Here is a 21,976-nt window from a genome sequence, read left to right as displayed (position 1 = left end):
AAGAAAGAAAGAAAGAAAGAAAGAAAGAAAGAAAGAAAGAAAGAAAGAAAGAAAGAAAGAAAGAAAGAAAGAAAGAAAGAAAGAAAGAAAGAAAGAAAGAAAAGAAACAACTATTGTTATTTGGATAAATGCTAGAAAGAAAGAAAGAAAGAAAGAAAGAAAGAAAGAAAGAAAGAAAGAAAGAAAGAAAGAAAGAAAGAAAGAAAGAAAGAAAGAAAGAAAGAAAGAAAGAAAGAAAAAAGAAACGACTATCGTTATTGGGATAAATGCCAGAAAAAGAAAGAAAGAAAGAAAGAAAGAAAGAAAGAAAGAAAGAAAGAAAGAAAGAAAGAAAGAAAGAAAGAAAGAAAGAAAGAAAGAAAGAAAGAAAGAAAGAAACGACTATTGTTATTTGGATAAATGCTAGAAAGAAAGAAAGAAAGAAAGAAAGAAAGAAAGAAAGAAAGAAAGAAAGAAAGAAAGAAAGAAAGAAAGAAAGAAAGAAAGAAAGAAAGAAAGAAAGAAAGAAAGAAAAAAGAAAGAAAGAAAGGACTATCGTTATTGGGATAAATGCCAAAAAGAAAGAAAGAAAGAAAGAAAGAAAGAAAGAAAGAAAGAAAGAAAGAAAGAAAGAAAGAAACGACTATTGTTATTTGGATAAATGCTAGAAAGAAAGACAGAAAGAAAGAAAGAAAGAAAGAAAGAAAGAAAGAAAGAAAGAAAGAAAGAAAGAAAGAAAGAAAGAAAGAAAGAAAGAAAGAAAGAAAGAAAGAAAGAAAGAAAGAAAGAAAGAAAGAAAGATTCCCGTTGATGACACTTTTTGTATTGGTATTTTTTTTATCGTTATTGGGATAAATGCCAGAAATCATCGTGATACATTTTTTTGTCCGTACCGCCCATCCCTAGTAAACGCTCTCACACTCTCTCCCCGTCGTCATCCGTCTTGTTTTCTCCTCAACCCTTGGCGAGGTAGCTGTAAATAAGGAAGAGGGTAAACACGACACGAGCAACCAATTATTACTATTATTAAATAAAACCTTGTTATGTCGCCGGAAGAGCTTGGCGTTTATTAAAGTGGGATTTCTACTCTGACTGGTTTCTTTGTTTGCCTGTCCTCCAGCACAAGGACCGTATGTCCTCCGATGTGATGTAAAACCCGCCGCGATTTGCCCCACACCCGCCGCAAATTATATGACAAGTGAGGGATGAGTGTAGGAGCGCTGACGCTGCACTCTTACGACCTGCCATCGGATTCCACATCTACTCTCTCCTCTCTTTGTCTCTTCGGCTGGGCTTTCCCCTCGCCTGCTTTTTACCCTTATTATTCTTCTCTCACTCCACGTCCTCCCTTTTCCCTTTATTCCTCCTACTTTTGTCTGATTTTGCCCTTCTCGCTCTGTCTCTCTCTGTTTCTTATGCTGTACTACTGTAGTTTTAACCTTCCCTACCAAAGCTTTCTGCTCACATTCCCTGGTAACACAATCCCTCTGAAGAACATGCCCCTCATGATGTCAGAGATGCTGAAGAAAGCCGTAAACGACCCCTCAAACTAGGGCTGTGCGATTAATCGATTTTAAATCTAAATCGGATTTATTAATCAAGACGATGTTAAAAAAAGGAAAATCGGAAAATCGATTTTCCTTTTTTGCAGCTGGCGGCATTACAGACAGAGCTCGTCTAGTCATCTTTGTTTGGTCAAGAAAATGGTAAATGTTGTCACTTTACTAAACTCAAGGAGGATTTATAGTATCTTTCAATTGCACTTTATTCCCAATAGGGAAATTTGTTTGCTATTTTTCTTTAAAAATAAAGATAAAATATTTGAAACAATTTATTCCATTGTTTTTTGTAGTTTTACCAAAAAAAATCGAAATCGAAATCGAAAATCGGGTTTTCAGAGAAAAAAATCGGGATTTTATTTTTGTCCAAAATCGCCCAGCCCTACCTCAAACTAAAGCAATTAACTAAAAATTAATTCTCCATTTAAATTAGCTGGCCACCATAAGGTTTCCTAATGAAATGGTTTCATTGTATTTATTTCCAAGCGTGTAGTTTCAGACATGAGAGCGATCCATTATGTAAATGCTGCGTGGGTGTATGTTGGTGCTATGACCTCGTCAAGATTGTTTTTTTTCACACAACAAGACAAAGAAAACCCAATTAAACACATCAGTCATCTATTTATAGATGAAAATGGTCCACTGTACATTGAAATTTAAGGAGCAGCTATCATTGAGCAGAGAGAAGTCTGCAGGAAATCAGCTTCATTGTAGCTTTATGTTCAACATCTGAATCAATTAAAATCCGGATTCTTTTGTGTCGATGGCTGTACTTTGGTTTTGCTGCCTCGGCACGAACTGACGGGGAATAACCTGATGTCGTGCCCTACATTGATTTGAAATCTGCAGAGATGTCACACACAACCGGCACATTCAGATCATCTCCGGTGCAACAAAAGGCTGTCGGAGAAGTAATACCCACAAAGGGAGGAGTCAGACAAGTTAAGCAAAATAATCCAAGATTTAATTCCCAGACTAATATAAACTCAGCAGAACTTGCCAAGTTCTGCTGGAAATAAGCTTGAATATTAAACTACATTTAGACGAGGAGCAGACAACCTTGATGGAGCGTTAGGAGAGAGGACTTAGGAGGCTGGTGCGACGGGTTTGACAGGGGGAAGGAGGAATTTGTCTCTAATGGGTAGAGAGACAATGTGCCCTCCTGCCAAACCCATCTTGGATTTCCACCACCTCTCTCTCACACACACACACACACACACACACACACACACACACACACACACACACACACACACACACATACATACATACATACATACATACATACATATATATATATATATATATATATATATATATATATATATATATATATATATATATATATATATATATATATATATATATATATAGAGCCTGTGTTATCATGTGGGACACTGGGGGAAATGAGAAACCCGATTCTGTCCCTCACAAGTCTAAAGGTTTTAGTGTGGGGGAGAATACATGTCGCTGAGCGCCAACAAGAGAATTCAGGCAACACCTGAGCTAAAGTATGAATCTGAGAGGATAAATGAGACTGGATTTACTTTGCAATCACATTTTGCCGTCACAGTTCCTTGCCAACACTGAGCAGGTAGGAGCATCTACTGTATATACAAAAATAGAGTCTGAGCAAAATAGGAGAAACTTTGTACATTAAATGATGCTAAATTCCTTCATCACGTCATAATTACAAGATTAATTACACAGGCAGAGCGGGGAATTTGCCAATTAGTGGTGTGTATGTGTGTGTGTGTGTGTGTGTGTCAGCTGTAAGAGAGGTCTGATGATCACATTTTAATAGCTGCTTTGCGGCTCATATTATTTTGGATGTGGATTCTTACATTTTACAATTTTATACAAGTCTGATAATGTATAGCTGAAGGAAAGATGGTTTATATTTTAAAAAGGGTTAATTCAGCAACCGATTGTCTACTCAGTTCAGCCTCTATGGAAATATGATAAAAACAGCATCATATACAGCATCCAACACAGTGTCCTGTTCCGTTTCCTGTAGTTTTATAACTGATAGAAAAAAAAGGTCATTTCTGATGTGTTTCCTGTCACGTGTGGTTTTCACTCGAAATAAAGCGATGACGAGCAAATAACACAGCAGCCTGACACCAAAGGTCTTGTCAGAGATGGTCCCAGATTATTAAATGTATGTGCTTTTATTTATGATGTATTTATTTGGCGTTTGAATGCCAGATGAATTTACAAAGAGCCCCTACAGTGCAAAATTGATGATCTCTTGAATCACTCAGCTTCTGCTTGATTTGATATGAACAATATTTGACATATGATGGTGCCCTTAAATAAATACTATTTCACAAAATAAGAGTATTCAAAACCAGGAAGATACCCTTATATTTTTTTCTCTTAAGGTGTAGTTTTGATTTAGTAGAAAAAAAAGAAGAAAAAGAAGTACATTTTGATCAAGTTTTTTCTTTTCTTTTCTTTTTTGGGTCTAAAGACATCAAGACTTCCTCTATTTTTTTTTTTTTTTTTTAAGTGATCCATATCCGTATCCCGGCCCAAACAATGTTCAGTTTGGCCATTCTGTTGTGGAGCTGTTGACCGAATCTTATCATCATTTCATGTGGAAGTTTCAAAAGGATCCAGCCATTAAAGAGTAATCACCGGTGCAGATCAGCAGTTTCAGTTAACGTTACACTCGTCAAAAATCACCTCAGACTTAGAAGAATAAAGACGACGCAAATCTGTTTACATCATCTCGGTAGTTGCACTTAGACACAGTCAGAAACAAACATCCCCGTCACATGAAAACCATCCCCATTTAACAGATCCTATCATTTCCTAAGTGGGTAATAAGACAACACACGGACTCAAACTGTGCTGAGCTGCTCATGAACACAAACTCTCTCCTGTGAGTACAACTGTACACAGTACACACATTTTGAAATAGTCTTAAATAGCTTATGCTCTGACTTTAAATTACTTTAAAAATGAGGCGTATCTGAATGTTGTGTGTTGCAGGATGATTTTCTGTAGTGTGACTGTAAAACTGACACTTTCCCAACACCCACTCAATGACTGTCGAGCTCTTGTTTCTTGAGTAAAACACAACGATTCATACCGGGGAAACAGAAGAAAGATTTATGGATGAAAATGGTTCATTTCATAGAGACGGACAACTGACGAGATAAATTAGATTATGGATGGATGGATGGATGGATGGATGGATGGATGGATGGATGGATGGATGGATGGATGGATGGATGGATGGATGGATGGATGGATGGATGGATGGATGGATGGATGGATGGATAAATGGATGGATGTCTTTTCCGGGCTTCCTCGTTGACGTTGAACCCCAACATTAACCCCAACGAATAAACAGAATTACATTAACTCGTAGCTTATCCTTTCTGTTTAGTCTTAAACTAGGAGACGCATCGGTTGGATATGTTAACAATTTCAGCGTAGTTTACCCAACATTAAGTGCCGTTTCATCATATATTACTTCTCCATCTGTTAAGACTCACTCAGCTTCATGCAGAACTCTTTTGTAAACAAAAAATCCAAAGATGCTTCATTTTTGTCTTGTAGGGTTGTAGCAACGAGCCTTAAGTAAATGAGCTTCTCATCTGGGAGGTGGATTGCTCTCTCCTGTGAGTACAACTATACAGAGTACACACATTTTGAAATAGTATTAAATAGCTTATGCTCTGACTTTAAAGCAGCACAATGGAACTTGCAGCTTTTGTTGAGTTTGGCGGCTTCTTTGGACAAAAGCGGTGATGCTTTACCAGAAAGAACACTACGTTTCCCATGAGCACCAGCGCGTACTGCCCGAAAACTCCCGTGCCCGTCGCGTGCATTTGTTTTGATGAGAGAAGAGGGATGGACTTTCAAAACTACTTTTCTGTTTCACCAAGTGAACAGACGGAACGCAAAAAAAAAGATGTTAAACTGCTGGAAAGGAACTGGAATTTACAAGGAAGCCAGGGAGCGGTATATGGAGAAAATAATGATTATTAACGGTCTGGATCCATATGAAATCACTACTAAAGAGTGGAGCTCCGATGAGGATTTACTGCTGCAGTTCTGCAGAACTCACGTCTTCAGCTACCTTGTTTAGGAGTGTTTGGCAGCTGCCTTGGTAAATGTTTGACTCGCCATGTGTTTCAATAAATTAGTATAATAGTACAACATACAGTACATGTTTTGTATTACTCTTACTTTTCTTTTCTTTTTTTTGACTGCTATATTATGCTGAAGAGGCTCCGAGGCGTGAGCAATATTTTTCTTTTCCTCGTGAGATTATTTTTTTCCTCTGCTGCTACAAATAGAGTTAATATTGTTTCCTCAACAAACTAGTTTTATCTGAAGATTGGGGTTAATTGCACCGCAGAGAGCTGGCGAGCAACTGCGTTTAGCTGGCGAAGTGGGGAATAAAACCTGTGTTTTGATCCGACCCCGGTCTGTGTGAGTGTTTGTTTGTGGTTTACTGTGGAACGTTATGTTTGGTCGTTACAGCCGCGATCCAACCGAGCCGACGACTCTTTCACTCTTTTACTCTGTTATCTCAGGTACTCGGCCTCCGTGGTTCTGCCTCCGAGCAGGAAAGCGGTGAAAAGTTAAACCATTAGCGATCTTTTCCCCACGTCTGTTGTGTGGAGCTGCTGCAGCCACAACGCAGCAACGGGTTACCAGCTTCTCCTGAGCTCTCGCTCCACGCCCCGCCCATTTTCGTCTCGACTACGAATCGGGAAGGAGGGGGAAGTGACGTATGCCGTAAAGCAGTCAAAGTCGTAAAGATTTGTAGTTTTTTAGTGTGGCAGGGTTCCTACCATGCTCCTCAAAGTTACATAGTGCCAGTGAAGGCGATACAGACCCCTCAGACCATGACAGAGGTGTCATTAAATCTGTTGGAAGTTGATGTACCATCACAATGACTCTGGAAATATGATATTAAGGTGGAAAAGTTACATAGTGCTGCTTTAAATTACTTTAAAAATGAGGCGTATCTGAATGTTGTGTGTTGCAGTCTAATTTTCTGTAGTGTGACTGTAAAACTGACACTTTCCCAACACCCACTCAATGACTGTCGAGCTCTTGTTTCTTGAGTAAAACACAACGCTTCATACCGTGGACACAGAAGATTTATGGCTGAAAATGGTTCATTTCATAGAGACGGACAACTGACGAGATAAATTAGAGGATGGATGGATGGATGGATGGATGGATGGATGGATGGATGGATGGATGGATGGATGGATGGATGGATGGATGGATGGATGGATGGATGGATGGATGGATGGATGGATGGATGGATGGATGGATGGATGGATGGATGGATGGTTTTTCCGGGCTTCCTCGTTGACTCTGACACGTTCACCTTACTCACCAAATCCGAACATTTTCTCTTGGAACAAAAACACGTAAACGTGTGTATTAAACCCACCATAAGTTCTCTTTTGGCATCCAAACCCCAACATTAACCCCAACGAATAAACAGAATTACATTAACTCGTAGCTTATCCTTTCTGTTTAGTCTTAAACTAGGAGACGCATCGGTTGGATATGTTAACAATTTCAGCGTAGTTTACCCAACATTAAGTGCCGTTTCATCATATATTACTTCTCCATCTGTTAAGACTCACTCAGCTTCATGCAGACCTCTTTTGTAAACAATAAAATCCAAAGATGCTTCATTTTATTCTTGTAGGGTTGTAACAACGAGCCTTAAGTAAATGAGCTTCTCATCTGGGAGGTGGATTGCTTGGAAAGCACATTTCTCCTCAGACTTATATTTATACGAAAAGAAACATAAATAAATGCCCACAAACTTGGAAATGTAAGTGCCTGAGCACAGGAGCTGCTCTGTCTTTGTCCTGCTTGCCTCTTGGAGGCTTGTAAACAAACCAGTCCAGATAGTTGGAAGGGGAAGTATCAGATTTCCAATAAGAGCGCTGGGTCACTCATTTCCTACGCTGCTTAAATCCTGAGCTGCCAGACGGACAGCCAAGCAGACTGGGTTTAACACCGTCTGCTACGCAAGTGTTAATTTTGTGGGACAGAACCAGGACAGTCTGTCTGTGTGTGTGTTTTTGTGTGTGTGTGTGTCTGTGTGTGTGTGTGTTTCCAATTAAAAAAGTAAGATGAGCAAATTTTAACAGGGTTATTTTAATAGCACATGGCTGTGAAAGTGCTTCTCAGCGGGGAGTGGGGGGGTAATGGACGTGGGAATGTTGCTTTAACCGACTCGGCAGAGGGGCGATATAGTTTTCATGGAGAAATAAGAATTTATTTCTCCCACTTCTTCTTTGACTTCATTAATTTGTGGTCGAATGTGGGTGTAATAAAGACTCATTCCCAGACTCTTTGCTCCGTGTTGTTCGGGTCTTGAATTGCCCGGCTTGTTTTTCCTCTTATTGAATTTGGATGAGCTGAATTTGGGCCTGGCTCAGTCCGGTGCAGATCACATTATAATTCAAAGTGAATGACTGCATTTGCCTCATTGGAGTTAGCCTCCACTGCTTGGAGAGCTTTGGCTCTCTGACACATCATGGTTGGCCGGTAAAGTGCTGCTGTCGTTTGACTCAATTTAAGACGATGATAACCCAATCAAACGTCCCTGAGTTGACTGTGTTTACGCTCTGGCGGCTGCAGGAATGTGGTCGTAATCAGCCTGAAAACATTTGAGGCCGTTTAAAGTGTCCGGCCAGCCTGGAGCCACAGACTGATTCTTTATTCTCCTTGGACAAGGCTGTAAAAAGTAAAAATAGACTACGAAACAACAACAACATCCAAAACAACAGGGCTTGGCCTGTGCAAAACTTTCCCCACAGTTAATCAATCATTTATACTCTTTTCACCCTCACGTGGGATAAATGTAACTTCTTACGTACTCTCAACTTCATCGTTGCCAAAACTGCCTGTATTTAGTTTGTTTTTAAATGTGTTGGTTTCAGTGCACGTTTAGACGGTTGTCTGATCTCATGCTGAGTGCTTATTGACCTGCCCTCCATCGATCCCGTGTTAGCTACGTCCCTTTTCTCTATGTTTGGTAAAATGACACTGTGTGCTGGTTTGACCTCGCCCGATGGAAAGACGAGCAGGATTTCTTTAGGATAAGATATTTCTTGCACGGTGGCTGTCTTGTTTTTTGTTTTGTTCTACTTATCTACCCCCTGACGGTTTCTTGCAAGGACGTAGGTTTGCATAGGGACGGTAGGGACATAACACTACCAACTTTTCTGGAGGCTCAAATTGTCCCCACCAACTTTTAAGCAACCTTATTTGCATTATATAATGAGTTCAGATATATAGGCAATTTAGATTGTCTTCCCAAATGTTGTAAGGAGGATAGAATTGACCCTACTATTATTAAGTGAATTATTTTCATTATGTTCAGACTTACATTTACCCCTTTTCACTTGCTGAATTTGCCGGTCCATTTTTTTTCCCTCAAACGCACGTTTGATTGGCTGATGACTTGACCATTTTTTCCATAATTGCTCAACCCACTGATGCATTTTAGAGATGAAAATAAGGGAAAGGAAGGTGAAAGAGACAACCAATTAAAGCAATGTATTACTCTTGTGGTGAAGGACAATGTAGGCTAACATGTAGTTCCATATATAGGTTAAGTAGTAGTTAAGAGATTATTTATTTGTATTTATTGTGTATCTTAATATAATTTAAGTTATGTTCAAATATTGCAATTTAAATTGCTAATAAAATCCTGGAATATTCTGGAAGTTTTCAAAATGTTTCCTTAGTAGTTTTTGAAAACAAAGGTTTGAATCAAACCGTGTATCAGGTGAACCAATACACATGAAAGTTAGTATAAGTCAATACAGATTTATTTTGCATTGATCATTTAGCCAATCAATTAATTAGGTTCATATTTGTGACAAATTCACCCAATCTGTTTGGTCTTATTAATGTCCCGTCCCCAGCAAAAAGTCTACATGCAGGTTATGCTGTTATATCGTCCCTAACAATGTTGTGACCAAACCTACGCCCTTGGTTTCTTGGGACAGAAAACACTGGATTATTTTGGCCATAGCACACAACCTTACATCATTTTTCTTTTACTACTTCATTTACTTGAGGTGACATTGTTGGGTGTGGTATACTTGAATTATATGCTGCTCTTGTTGTTTTTCATTATTCTTTAACAAAAAGTGAAGGATGTCTGCAATATTTCTGGAGAGGAACGATAATGAGGTTCAAAGTGATGAAGAAAAAGTAATTTTTCACTTATTTCTAAACTTCTCCTGTGGGAAGATTTGGTAAAAACAGTCGACCTGATTACATTCAGCAGATGCACATAAGCACAACAAAGCTTATCTGCAGGAGAAGGACGCTAGATTTGACTAATAAAAACAAAAACAACATTCATTCTTTCACATGTTTTTCAACCTTGAGTGAACGCTGATGATTATGCAAGAAAAAGGAAACAAAGGTTGGAACGAGGCAAAATTCTTAGAAATGAAATACGATAGATAGGTGGAGGATCTTAATGTACAAAGAGCCTAGAGTGAGTTGTGAAATACTGTCACTCGGGCAGCATTTACAATAACACTCCCACATGTTATTCTCACCTACAGGCTGTATGCTTCACACCTCGGCCAGTCTAGTGGTAAAACGAGATGATAATCATTTTACAAATACTAGTAGACCAAATCTAAGAGATTGTAGATACACCCACTGCAACGTTCAAAGTAATTCTTCAGAGAGGAGTCTCCTTTGTTCCTGGACCACACAGCGTCTTATATAGGTGGAGTTTGCAGACGTCGCTCAATAATCTAGATAAAAATTGACACATCCTGCATCCACACATTTCTTTTTATAAAACTTTTACATACTCAAAAACACAAATCAATACATTGAGGTTTTTTTTTGACAGTTTTACAAATTGCCGCGAGACTTGATTTGATGCATCCTGCTGAAATACATTTCTCATGTGTTATCTTGTTTATTTATTCCTCCGGCGTGTTTTAACCTTCTCAACCTCGTGGCTGTTTGTATAATTTTGTATTTCCGGACCGTTGTGACTACTTTATCTTTTCCTTTAGCCTCTTGGTTATCTTTTCTTCTTCTTCTTTACATTAATGACACGTGGTTCTGGGCAGCCTGCCGGCATACAGCTCTGGATTTGTTTGGAATTAGCGTGACGACTTACTGATAAGATCGTACATACTCTCTCAAAAGGGTCGGAGAGGTCTGAATATGTTGTATAAACCTCAAAATGAAAAGTTTTGCGGAAATCTGTGAGTTGGAGTGAGTGAAAGCAGAGAATCAACCCAAGAAAGACAAATGGAGTTACTTTCCTACGAGGTGCTTCAAAGCCTAATAATAATCCACTCATGACTCGACATGTACAGCACAAACCAAAAGTTTGGACACACCTTTTCATTCAAACAAATGGGGAAGTGTGTCCAAACTTTAGGTCTGTAGTGTATATACATCAAGTATTTCGCTGGATTAACACCCAACCTCTTGATGGGTTGCATGGCAACAATATACAATAGTCTACTTGAAGCTTTGTCTAGACTTTGTCCTCCTGTTCACCAAATATCCGTCTAAATCCTTCCTCCACATGCAGGGACACAAAAGCCTAATTAAAGTCATCAGTTCATCACGGCTATGTGATACTTTCCACACCTCCAGCTCAAGTAATCAACAGTTCAGCCACTTCCCATACCTCTCGTAGTGGCGTTTCTGCTCTGTAATGATACTTAAACAAGCATTTGTAATGTATATATCACTTATTTTTCAAATCTGTCTAAGATGTCTCTCTGTGCTTCAGGAACACGAATCACATCGGAGTGAGAGGTTCGGCCGCTCATCAGTTCACTTGTTGTGCTCATTGATTTCTCATTAGTCAAGCCCCGAAGGACCCTGAAAGCTATCGCTTGAATCAAACCTGCCATGTTCGATTAAAAGCTCCTCCAACGCTTTTTCTTTCCTTATCTTCAAACGGTGCGTGTGAAGATAAGGTAAGAAAAAGCGTTGGAGGAGCTTTTCTGGGTCAAGATGTTGTTTGTCTGTTGTGGCAGCGGCTGCAGTAGCCTCTTTATGTTTTGGTTGTTTAGCAGCGAGTGAGGAGTTGTTTCAGGGTGTGGCGCGAGTAGCTCTGCTTATAGCCCTTCCTTTGTCTGTCTCATGTACACGCATACTTTTTAAGAACTCCTTTCTTGGGTTTCCTGACCAGACAATTACACTCCGCGCATGGCTGCGGCCGTTGGAAACAAGTGCACGAAGCCTTTCCAAGACGCCATTGAGAGCTGCAGCACAGATGAACTGAGTAACTATGTGGAGAGAAGGAATGGGCGATATTTTAGCGTTCACGATATACCGTCAAAAAAATTCCCCACGGTAACAATTTGTCATCTCGCTGTAAAAACGATAAATTCCTGTTGATGACGTTTTTGTGTGAAGCTGATTTACGGTGCTGCGTTAAATCGACGCAGAGCCTACGGCGTAGGGTACGCGGCGAAGGAAATGGTTGTTACATTTTGATATAACGTTTGACTATTACGAAAAAAAATTGCAATAGCATCTTATTTGTGGCATGTTCCAACGACAGGTTAATTTGCACATTTTATTTATATTAGAAGAGGTCATCACAGATTGGATTTTATTTTCAGTGAACTTTTATTTGTCCTGTTTCTTTATTTATCAGGTTGTATTTTTTTCTACTTTGTGATTTTATAAGCTAGGAAAACTTGAAGGACAACGGTACTTTTGCTGTTTGCACTGTTATCCCACTGTTTAAGCCATACAGTTTGAATAAATGTTGAATCTGTTCTTACATTTCAAACTTGTTTCATTTGAGTCATCACAGTTTTGCAGTACAGGTGTACTAATTTAATTGGTTTTTATTAATTAAATTTAATTGGTGTAGTTTAGTAGCATTTAGTATTCTTTTAGAGCAGTGTTTTGGGGGCTCCAAAGACTGAATGTGGTGATAGATTTATAGTTAAAAAGATGGAGTTGAATTGGTATTTTTTTATCGTCATTTTTATCGTTATCTGGATAAATGCCAGAAATGATCGTGATACCTTTTTTAGTCCATACCGCCCATCGCTAGTGGAGAGGTCGGAGTATCTCACGCAGCAGCAGTGATGGCTGGGTCACATCCTATAATAGGCAGCAGAGAGAGGGGTTTCATCATCCTTTTCCACAGGTTTTTGAGCCCCTCTCTCTTTTTCACATTCTCACGCAGGCATGCATTTACTCTGACGACCTTGTTAGAGCAGCTGTAATGGCAGAGCATTGCCGTGGCGGTGAGAACGGCTGGGCCGCCTGGAGGCAGTGAGAAACCACATTTTGAGAGAAAGAAGCAGAGCCGAGGTGCTGATTAGCGTGTAACTGGGTGTGCGCCCTGCAAGGCCATACCTGTCTGCCAATCTGCACCATCTTTTCCTGCATGTCAGCGTAAAATGAGAGATTTCTGGCTGAGCTTACCGTTTTTTTTCCTGCTTACCGATGTGTTTTAAACCAATAAACTGACATTACCAATATTTCATTTCTTTTTCTTCTACTCATTCCTCTGGGAGTTAATGGGAGCAGCCCGGCGAGGACGGGGATGCTGTGCCAGATCAACAGAGGGCTGGTGGCTGGCAGGATGTCCGTCACAGCCAATTATGCTTAATGAGATGCGGGGGGTGACCAGAGCTCCTGAAAGCTGTCGGATCACACCGAGAACTCTATGTGGCAGAAAAGATCCACAATATTGCATAGACTGACATCATATGGCATAGCAGTGAATTACCGTTGTAATAGTTGAGCTTTTTTCCAATTTTTTAATTATATTCATTAACATATTAGAGTCTCCTCCAACTGCCAATCATCCTGGCTCCATCACACCTCACATCTTGTAATGTTTCTTGTTTGCTCACAGTCTATTTGATTTTGTCATCCTTTGACGTTCCTGAAGATGTATCAGAAGATATTTCTGAACAATTTGCTTGGCTAAATTAAGCTAGAATCCCCATTTCACTGGGAAGGATGAAACGGCTGCCTGTTATGTAGACAGAACCAAACCAGTGTGATGGAAGGAGCAAAGCCATACAGGATCGAGCATCGTTACTATCTTATAGAAGCTATAAAGATAGATATGGAGATATGATGGGACTGGGGAGCTGACTCGCCTGGCCAAAAAACCACATTATGAAATACTAACTTTATTATTATTATTTTTTTTTTACAATCATCGCAAAGGACAGTGAAAGCAGGTTTGTCATGAGTTTGTCAGCAGGGAGTGGAGGCATTTTTACGAGGTACCATTTAGAGAAAATGGAAAGGAGCGAAGGGTTCAAGCATAACAATGATGAGTGCCACGACCCGCATGCCGTCCGATTGTTTGAGAAGGACAAACCTGCTTCCTATCTCCCTGATCATCTGGTCAAAAGTCAATTTGGCAGTCGGGGTTGCTCGTGTTATGTGAAGTATGCACTTCCTGTTCAAGGTTTCAAGTAAAACACCTGCCTCCGAACCCGAGGCCAGAACTGCTCAGGTAAAGGGCTGGCCCTGGAGGTGCTGGGAACTGAGTCATCAAACTGTTACAAGAAGGAATATTAGCCGTGATGGAAATATGTGTGCAATGTCTGAGGGGTTAAAGAGTAAAATATGACTGTCGGAAGCATGGGTGCAAACGTGGTTAAATGCAGAGGTGGGTAGAGTAGCCAAAAATTGTACTCAAGTAAAATTACTGTTACTTCAGAATAATATGACTCAAGTAGAAGTAAAAAGTAGTCATCCAAAAAATTACTTGAGTAAAAGTAAAAAAGTACTTGGTGAAAAAACTACTCAAGTGCTGAGTAACTGTTGAGTAACGTCTGATTTATTTTTTTTAACACAACCATTCAAACAGACAAAAGTACAAAATAATCATCTTCAGGCAAATTAAATCAAAATAAAATAAATTAAAATTAATGAAAAATAGCTTAAATTAAAATAATCTTAAAGTAAATTCAAGTACTTTAATAAATAATAAAATAAATAAAATAATAACAGAATAAAAACCAGGCAGAACTAGAACAAGCCCATGAACTCAGAAACTGTGTGTGTGTTTGAGTCTGTGTAAATGTGACAAAACATGCAAAAACATAAATTTTTCCCAAAGAATCACCCAGTGATGTCATGAGACATTGTACGCGGATAAAAGGGATAAAAGAAAAGTAACAGCTCAATGTAACCTAATGTAGCGGAGTAAGAGTAAAGTTTCTTCTTCACAAATCTACTCAAGTAAAAGTAAAAAGTATAATGATTCAAAACTACTCCTAAAAGTACAACATTTCCCAAAACTTACTCAAGTAAGTGTAACCGGGTAAATGTAACTCGTTACTACCCACCTCTGGTTAAATGTAATTTAACAATGGAAGTAAGCCTGTGATGACACAAGAGTGTAGCTCCAGTTACAGGTTTAACAGTTGGAGAGTTGATTAAATCTTAAAGATGAGCACCCGTGGTATTGTTCTGGCAGTGGTAACCTTACGTAAGCTAGGCGTGGTCCTGTTGTGCGTGTCAGATCTGATCAGGTTCTGTGTGCGCATCACGGTCAGATTAGCCTGGGAACCAACACATTTAGCAGCAACAGATGGAGGGACCTGGATTTTGGCAACATTTAGTGAGTTTCAGCAGCCAGACTCGGACCAGCGTGCTCGTGCTGATTTTAGATTATGATCCATACCATATTTGGACCGGTTACATCTGGTGGCCTGGGAGCTTTGCAACAAGAAAGCTCAATGTTCATAGTGTCAGTCCAAATCAGATTTCCAAATCATTGTTTCCAGGTGTATTTGTTGACAGTCTAAACAGCTAAAGGCTACATGACAAGAATTTCTTTTCAAATCTGATTCAAAGCTCATAAAGAGGTGTTTTTAAAAGGAAAACAATCGGATTTCTGAACAGACAGGCTTCTTATATTGGATTTCAAATAATCCTTTGTGTCATTCATAATGAAACACAATCAATAACTACTTCTACTACCAGAGGGACAGAAGTGAAAGGTTTAGAGTGTGAAAACAGCTGTGTCTGTGGATAGATGTTGAAATAAGGCAGAAGTAACTTTCCTGCACTTTATCCACGTATGTATTTGTGGCAGTGATGAAGTCGGTTCACAATTTTGTCCATCTGACAGATGGAGCATCTGACGAGGCATAACTTGCATCATCTCTATCGGAGGGTATCGTGATGGATACTCCCTGCGTCTATGTCCAATGATTGGATTCTGGCTGAACATGCCCTGAATATCGGGTTTAAGCTCAAATCCCTGGAGGGAACTGCAATGAGACGGCTGTGACCGTGGTCATTCAACTCGGGGAGAGGAGTCTCACAAAGGACGGCATGGAGCAGTTTAGAAGTGGCCCAGAAGTGGCCATCTGCTCCACTTCGCTAAAAACGTGTGGAGTGTATTTTGACATGAACTTGCATCAGTTTATACACAGCAAGGAAGAATGGTAGAGAACCATTGTGAATTTTCAAAATAAAACACCATGACAAAACTCAGAGTACATCAACTTTACCCTAACGTCTGGAAGCCATGGTAAACAATTTGTTGGATTTTAGAGGATGTTTGAACCTCAGAGTCAAAAAGGTCATTTCATTTTTACATCACTTTTCATTTTTATACATATACTTCTACAAAGAAGAAGATATGATGAGGTATATCTTTAAATGAGGGAAATATCACGTAACACTCATGTGATCTTGAAGCCTTTGGGCGAAGGCAGGAATCTCATGAATCCAGCTAAGGAGGCGGCACTTGGCAACTTTTTAAAATGCAAGCGTCAAATGAGACCTGAACAAAAGTGCCGCAAAACCACAGCAGTTCTGCAGCCCGTGGGACTGATGCTTGAGGCTGCAACCTCAGGTAACAAACCAGTTTGACATAAAATTCACCATCTTCTCACACCTGGAAGGGTGAGAGGTTCAAACCAATAGGTTCAAATAGGTTCAAACCATACTTGTCATACACTTGTTTATTAGCCCAACGTTTCGGTCATAGACCTTTTTCAAGGCATCTATGACCGAAACATAGGCCTAATAAACAAGTGTACGGTGAGAAGAAGGTGTGCGGGAGTTTTCTTTTTAAATATGGCTAGGGCTTTCCTCCTACGACGCACCTTTCTGCAAATCCGGTGTGCAAAAAGGTTTTCTACTTCGTAAATCTGTCTTAAAATGTAAGATACTGGACCTCGGTTGGGCTGGTGGGACAGTGGCAGAAAATTTCCTGTATTTTTAAGTCCAAAACTTGACAGGTATGGTTCAAACCTATCCTTCATAGCAGAGGTGTCAAAGGTATTCACATTCATTACTTAGGTAGAAGTATAGATACTAGAGTTTAAAAATACTCCTGTAGAAGTTGAAGTATCAACTCAAGTTTTTTACTCAAGTAAAAGTATAAAAGTACTGGTTTCAAAACTACTTAAAGTATAAAAGTAAAAGTAATGTAAGGGGGAAAAAAGCCATTAAGGACAAAAGCCATTGAAAATGAATGCATCTTAGTATAATGTAAATATATTAAAGAACCATATATGTGTACTATTGAGCATTAACATGTGTTTCAGAGAGCAGGAGATATGATGACTAGTTGCGTATAAGTATTGTAATGGTGCAAAAAGTCAAACTTCAGAGGCATGTTATCATTTATCCTAACCTTTATTGGAACGTACATCCAAGTTTAGTTGCAGGAATCTGATATAAGAACAAAACTGGACAAGAACATCTGTGCCACAACCACAACCAAATTCACTCTATCCGGATGGAGCAATTTAACTGGATAGTTTTTTTAAGGCCGAAATGAAATAGAGTAACAAGGTTGTTTTTAAAATGTAAGGAGTAAAAAGTACAGATAATTGCGTGAAAATGTAAGGAGTAAAAGTAAAAAGTTTTCTGAAAAATAATTACTCCAGTGAAGTATAGTTAACCAAAATTTAACGAAGTATTTGTATTTCGTTACTTGACACCTCTGCTTCATAGCTTGCAAACCACAGGTATTCCGACCCTGAAATGCCCTTGAGGCAGCCCATAAACGCCCACGAACCAGCGTTTTTGCCTCCCCTCCCGGCTGATGATCTCCTGTCTTGTTTGCTGCACGTTGGTGCACCTTTTCCTCTAATCCCTGCTGGACTCGCTCTCACGGCCATCCCCCTCTCAAGGCTGAATCACGGTTCCGCGTTACACTTACGCAGAGCCTACGGCGTAGATTACGCGGCGACCGCGAAGGCTACTCCGTCGATTTAACGCAGAAGCATAAATCAGGTCCGCGGAAGGAGGAGTTTAACCCCGCATTGTCTGGGAGGAGTCCGCAGTCTCCCGGCGCTGCGTCCCGCGATCGCTCTGGCGTGCAAACAGACACGGCTCGGAACTAGATCCCCCTAATCAAAACCCCAACTTTTTTATGAAAAAGCGATCTTGTTTGATCTGAAGGCTCCACGGAGCGAGACGCGTGCAGACAGCAGGAGGAAGCCCCGCCGGTAAGTTTGGAGGTGAACTTACTTCGGGAAAAGATGGAACAAAAAGACCCCGTTCAAATGAAAAGAGCTTGTTCACGCATGATTTAAGGATTTTCGTGCAGTTTTGTTGCATGTGATTAAAAAGTTTGCAGATGTGAGCGTGTGTTTTCCTCCTCTTTCTGTTTTAATGCATGCGGGACTGTTTCCACTTCTTATTCTTATTGGCTGTTTAGAGTTAAATCTCCCACAAGGACATGCGATTGTCTGCTGATTTTAATTTTGTCAGGTTGTTTTTCAATCATGGGGTCAAAAATTGAAAAGTAGGCCTACAGTGTAATTTAGAAGATTTATTTTTTATTTATTTTTTATTTATTATAGACTTATTTTACATCTGTGAAAACTTTTCACTTTTCACAATTCAAATGCTTTATTTCCCCTCATCCCCTCATCTCTTTCTTTTTTTTTTGCTGTATCTAAGACACAATTACTTTGACTTGCTCGATCTTGTATACTCTTGGATATGGATTCAGACTAAAAGCACATGTTATTAGTGTTGTCACTTCAGTAGATCACAGTAGGCTGTGGCTGTTTTGGACTCGCCTCAGATTTATTGCAACATATATTGGGAGTCATTCTTCTAAATGCCGAGTTTCCCCTTCACTGTTGTGTGAATATGGGGTGTGATTTACTGTCCAGCTGTATTGTTTGGCCGTGTGCTGAGGTGGAAGAGGCTCTCCAGCGACATACAGAAGCAACAAAAGGGCCCCGGGACCCCTGGAGTGGAGGGTCAGCCCACAGCAAACACAGCTATGAAGCAGGAGGGAGGCCCCGGCATGCCTTTTGGCTCCGTGGGCTCTCTCTCGTGGCAACTCAGCACGGGAAAGTGGTTAAAGGTCCTGCCACCTTTTACATGCTGCGAGGTGGAGGGTTGTGATAATAAAAACGTAGGATAATGATTGACTTTAAGAGGCTGGATGGCTGGCTCAGCGATCGTGTCTGGTGATGGCTTCTTGAAGCCATATCTTGGTGGCAAAGTCCAGCGTTGAGAAAGTGGTCACTAATGATTATTAAGAGATGGATTTGATTTAGAAGATTGACCTCTCAAATGTAAATAACTTACTTTGAACAGTCCTATCCAGAAATGAGCCTCAGGAATGCAGGACAGGGTCTCTATTGTTTATTTTGTCTGCAGGAAAGACGGGTGTGATTGGTTTATGTGTCGACCGACCTGTCTACCCCCCTGCGTCTTTAACGGACTACAGAAATTATTGTCTTCTTGCATAATTGCAGGTTTTCTCATATGTGCACCCGGTTTAGTTTTTTTTTTGACTTATTTTGGTTGGAGATCTGTTTCTGGAGCTGCCCGGTCAGAGGCTCCATCTGCATATTTTGGCCTTTGTGGTTCACATTTTTGTGGTTCAGATGAGATCCTCAACCAAAAGGAACATTATGTTTTTATTATTATTCTGTTTTTTCCACTTTTATTGGAAAAGAAGATACTGATTGAGTGTGACTTGCGAAATATGCGATTTGTATTTGTGTTTTAGATTTTCCTTTGTGCGGCTCGGGTGACGAGTCCCGGTTTGTAGCTGGCAGGGCCGTCGCCTGTTGCAACTGATTACTGGCGGAGAACGGGAGACGCAGGGCCCACTTCTCCTGGAGTTGCTTTTGCTTTGCTTTTGTTTTTCCTGAAGTTCAAGGGTTCGGCGTCATGGGGAAGCCGTGACATAACCACCCACGTGAAAGTCTCTTATGAAATAATCTGTTTTGAAGTCAGTTGATCCCCTGCACGTAACTTTTGTTGCAGCTAAATAAAGAACAGCAGGCCGGGCGCTCACTGCTCCTGACTTTGCCTCATTGGAGCGGTGATCTTCATCAAGTGAGAATCCTGGAAACTGCTCTCCTCTCGGCAGCGGGCCGCATGCGAGCGCCTGTCGTCATTAATTCTGAAGTGTTGGCGCTCTGGCCGATGTTTCATGTCTTCTCGCCGGCGCGTTTTTCTCCATATAAGGTGCAGTGCGTGTGATTTATCAGGCGTGGGTAACATCTGTGCTTATTGTCACACAGAGGTGAAGCTTTTTTACTGTCTGTAGGTAGAGAGGCCTTGGAGGAGGGAGGGGGGGGATGCAGGCAAAAGGATATGGAAATATATGTACATATTTTAGTTATAAATGTAGATTTTGAGGAGTTTTTGGGTACGTCCCACTGGGAGGTGGTCCTGAATGAGACCCGGGATGCTGGAGAGATTAAATCTCATGGCTGGCCTGGGAATGCCCCGGGATTCCTGCAGCACAGCTGGAGGAGGGGGGCAGGGAGAAGGAGTTCTGGGTCCCTCCGCTGAAGCTGTTCTCAGAGTTAAACCTGATCGAAGTGTTGCAAAAAAGGACTAATTTAGTTGATCTGCACTTAGGCCACGTTTACACGTAGCCGGGTATTTACAAAAACGGATATTTTCCCCTCTCCGTTTTCAAAAATATCCTCGTTTACACGGACTCCTATGAAAACGCTGTTAACGTCATGCCAGCCAATCAGAATCCTGGAAAAAACATCAACAAATGACACGTGTAACTTCCAGTAAAGCCTGAATTATGGTTCCGCGTTACACCAACGCAGAGCCTACGGCGTAGGGTACGCGGCGACGCACACCGTACGGCGCGCATCGCCGCGTACCCTACGCTGTAGGCTCTGCGTAGATTTAACGCGGGACCATAATTCAGGCTTTACTTCCAAGACGGAACGAGAGTCTGAGAGAATTTAAAACAGGTAAAATAAAAGAAAATATTGACGGTGGCCAAACAAATTGTAAACACAGGTCGCACTCATGACGCTGCTGGTGACGTTTCTGTCGCATAATGTGACGTAAATCTCCGTTTTCCTCCGTTTTCTCTGTTTAGACGCAAACGTGAAAATGGAGTTTTTGAAAATCTCCACTTTGGCCGGAGTTTTCAGAAATGATCGTTTTTGGGGGCTTTGACCTCCGTTTTCGTGTAAACGAACGGCCAAAACGCATGAAAACGCCTCCGTTTTTGCCCCTGGTGACCAGAACGGCGCTACAACGCCAGCCTTCACCGTGGGGGTCCGTATGGTCCACATGAAATCCCTGTAAAAGATAAACGGCATCCATTGAATCCTCTTGTCAATAAAGTATTTTAAAGGGGGGGGTTAATGTGATGATTTCATCTCTACCGTCTAATTAAGTGCCTGGTCTGGCTTGTGCTGGAATCATAAATACTGACGTGCACAGACACTTTACAGGCCTCCCCCAACGTCCTAACAGCCTCAGCGAGGAACACAAATATGTCGCGTGGAGATAATTATGAGGCTAAAATGGACATCACCGAAGGCTTAAAAGCTGCAGATGATGTGTGTGTTAGCAGGGCGGAGGTGAAGGACGTGAGCATCGACATGTGTGGGGGTGTTCTGGTGACGTTACGCTTTGTCCAGTACAACCATGGATTTAATGCTTGAAGCATAAAAGTTGATGACTTGGGAAGAATGACATGTTGCTAATGAGTCTTCAGGGGAATAATTAGGAAAAGGGCAGAACCATGACTATAGCACACCCTTAAAATGAACACATGAGCAGATTTTGTATCTTTCCTGAAAGAATACAGATATAAATTAAGAAATTCTGCATACCACCAATCCTTTGTTCATCTTGGTGCGACTAAAAATGTCAATTCACGACAGCCAGTCTAGACCAGGGCTGCTACCCTGCAAGTTGCATGCCTGGAATATACGCGCCGCTTATAATGTGCAGGTGAATGCATCAGTGCCCCCATTTGGCCTATCGACCGTGCACGGGTGCCGTGTACATGAGATACAGTATTGAAAGCTACAGGCGCCAGTGTAGGTAAGTGCAGGAGCTCTCAAGTTTCCTGTCCGGCGGCTCCGCTGCAGTTACGGCTCCCTGTATGTGGAGTTGTGTTGAATAACGGCGGTAATCTGGCGCAACAAGTTGTCATAACTTTGTGAAGGACATATGAATACACTGTCTCT

The 21,976-nt window shown here is 40.7% G+C and overlaps 1 protein-coding gene across 2 annotated transcripts in view; it reads left to right on the top strand.

The window, feature by feature from the left end:
- tiam2a (TIAM Rac1 associated GEF 2a) overlaps positions 1–21,976 on the top strand; it is a 121,357-nt gene that overhangs the window by 14,361 nt on the left and 85,020 nt on the right. Inside the window, exon 1 of one of the 2 annotated variants that reach the window (XM_061743517.1) lies at positions 17,851–17,998. The exons of the other annotated variant lie outside the window; for it this stretch is intronic. The gene's annotated coding sequence lies outside the window, so the exon portion shown is untranslated. Of the gene's footprint in view, positions 1–17,850; positions 17,999–21,976 lie in introns of those variants that run through there. 2 annotated transcript variants of the gene reach the window in all.

The sequence above is a fragment of the Cololabis saira genome, chromosome 16 (genome assembly GCF_033807715.1).
Source record: "Cololabis saira isolate AMF1-May2022 chromosome 16, fColSai1.1, whole genome shotgun sequence".
Taxonomy (NCBI): domain Eukaryota; kingdom Metazoa; phylum Chordata; class Actinopteri; order Beloniformes; family Belonidae; genus Cololabis; species Cololabis saira.
Note: the sequence above shows the minus strand (reverse complement) of the source record. Positions and strands in the feature narration are given on the sequence as shown.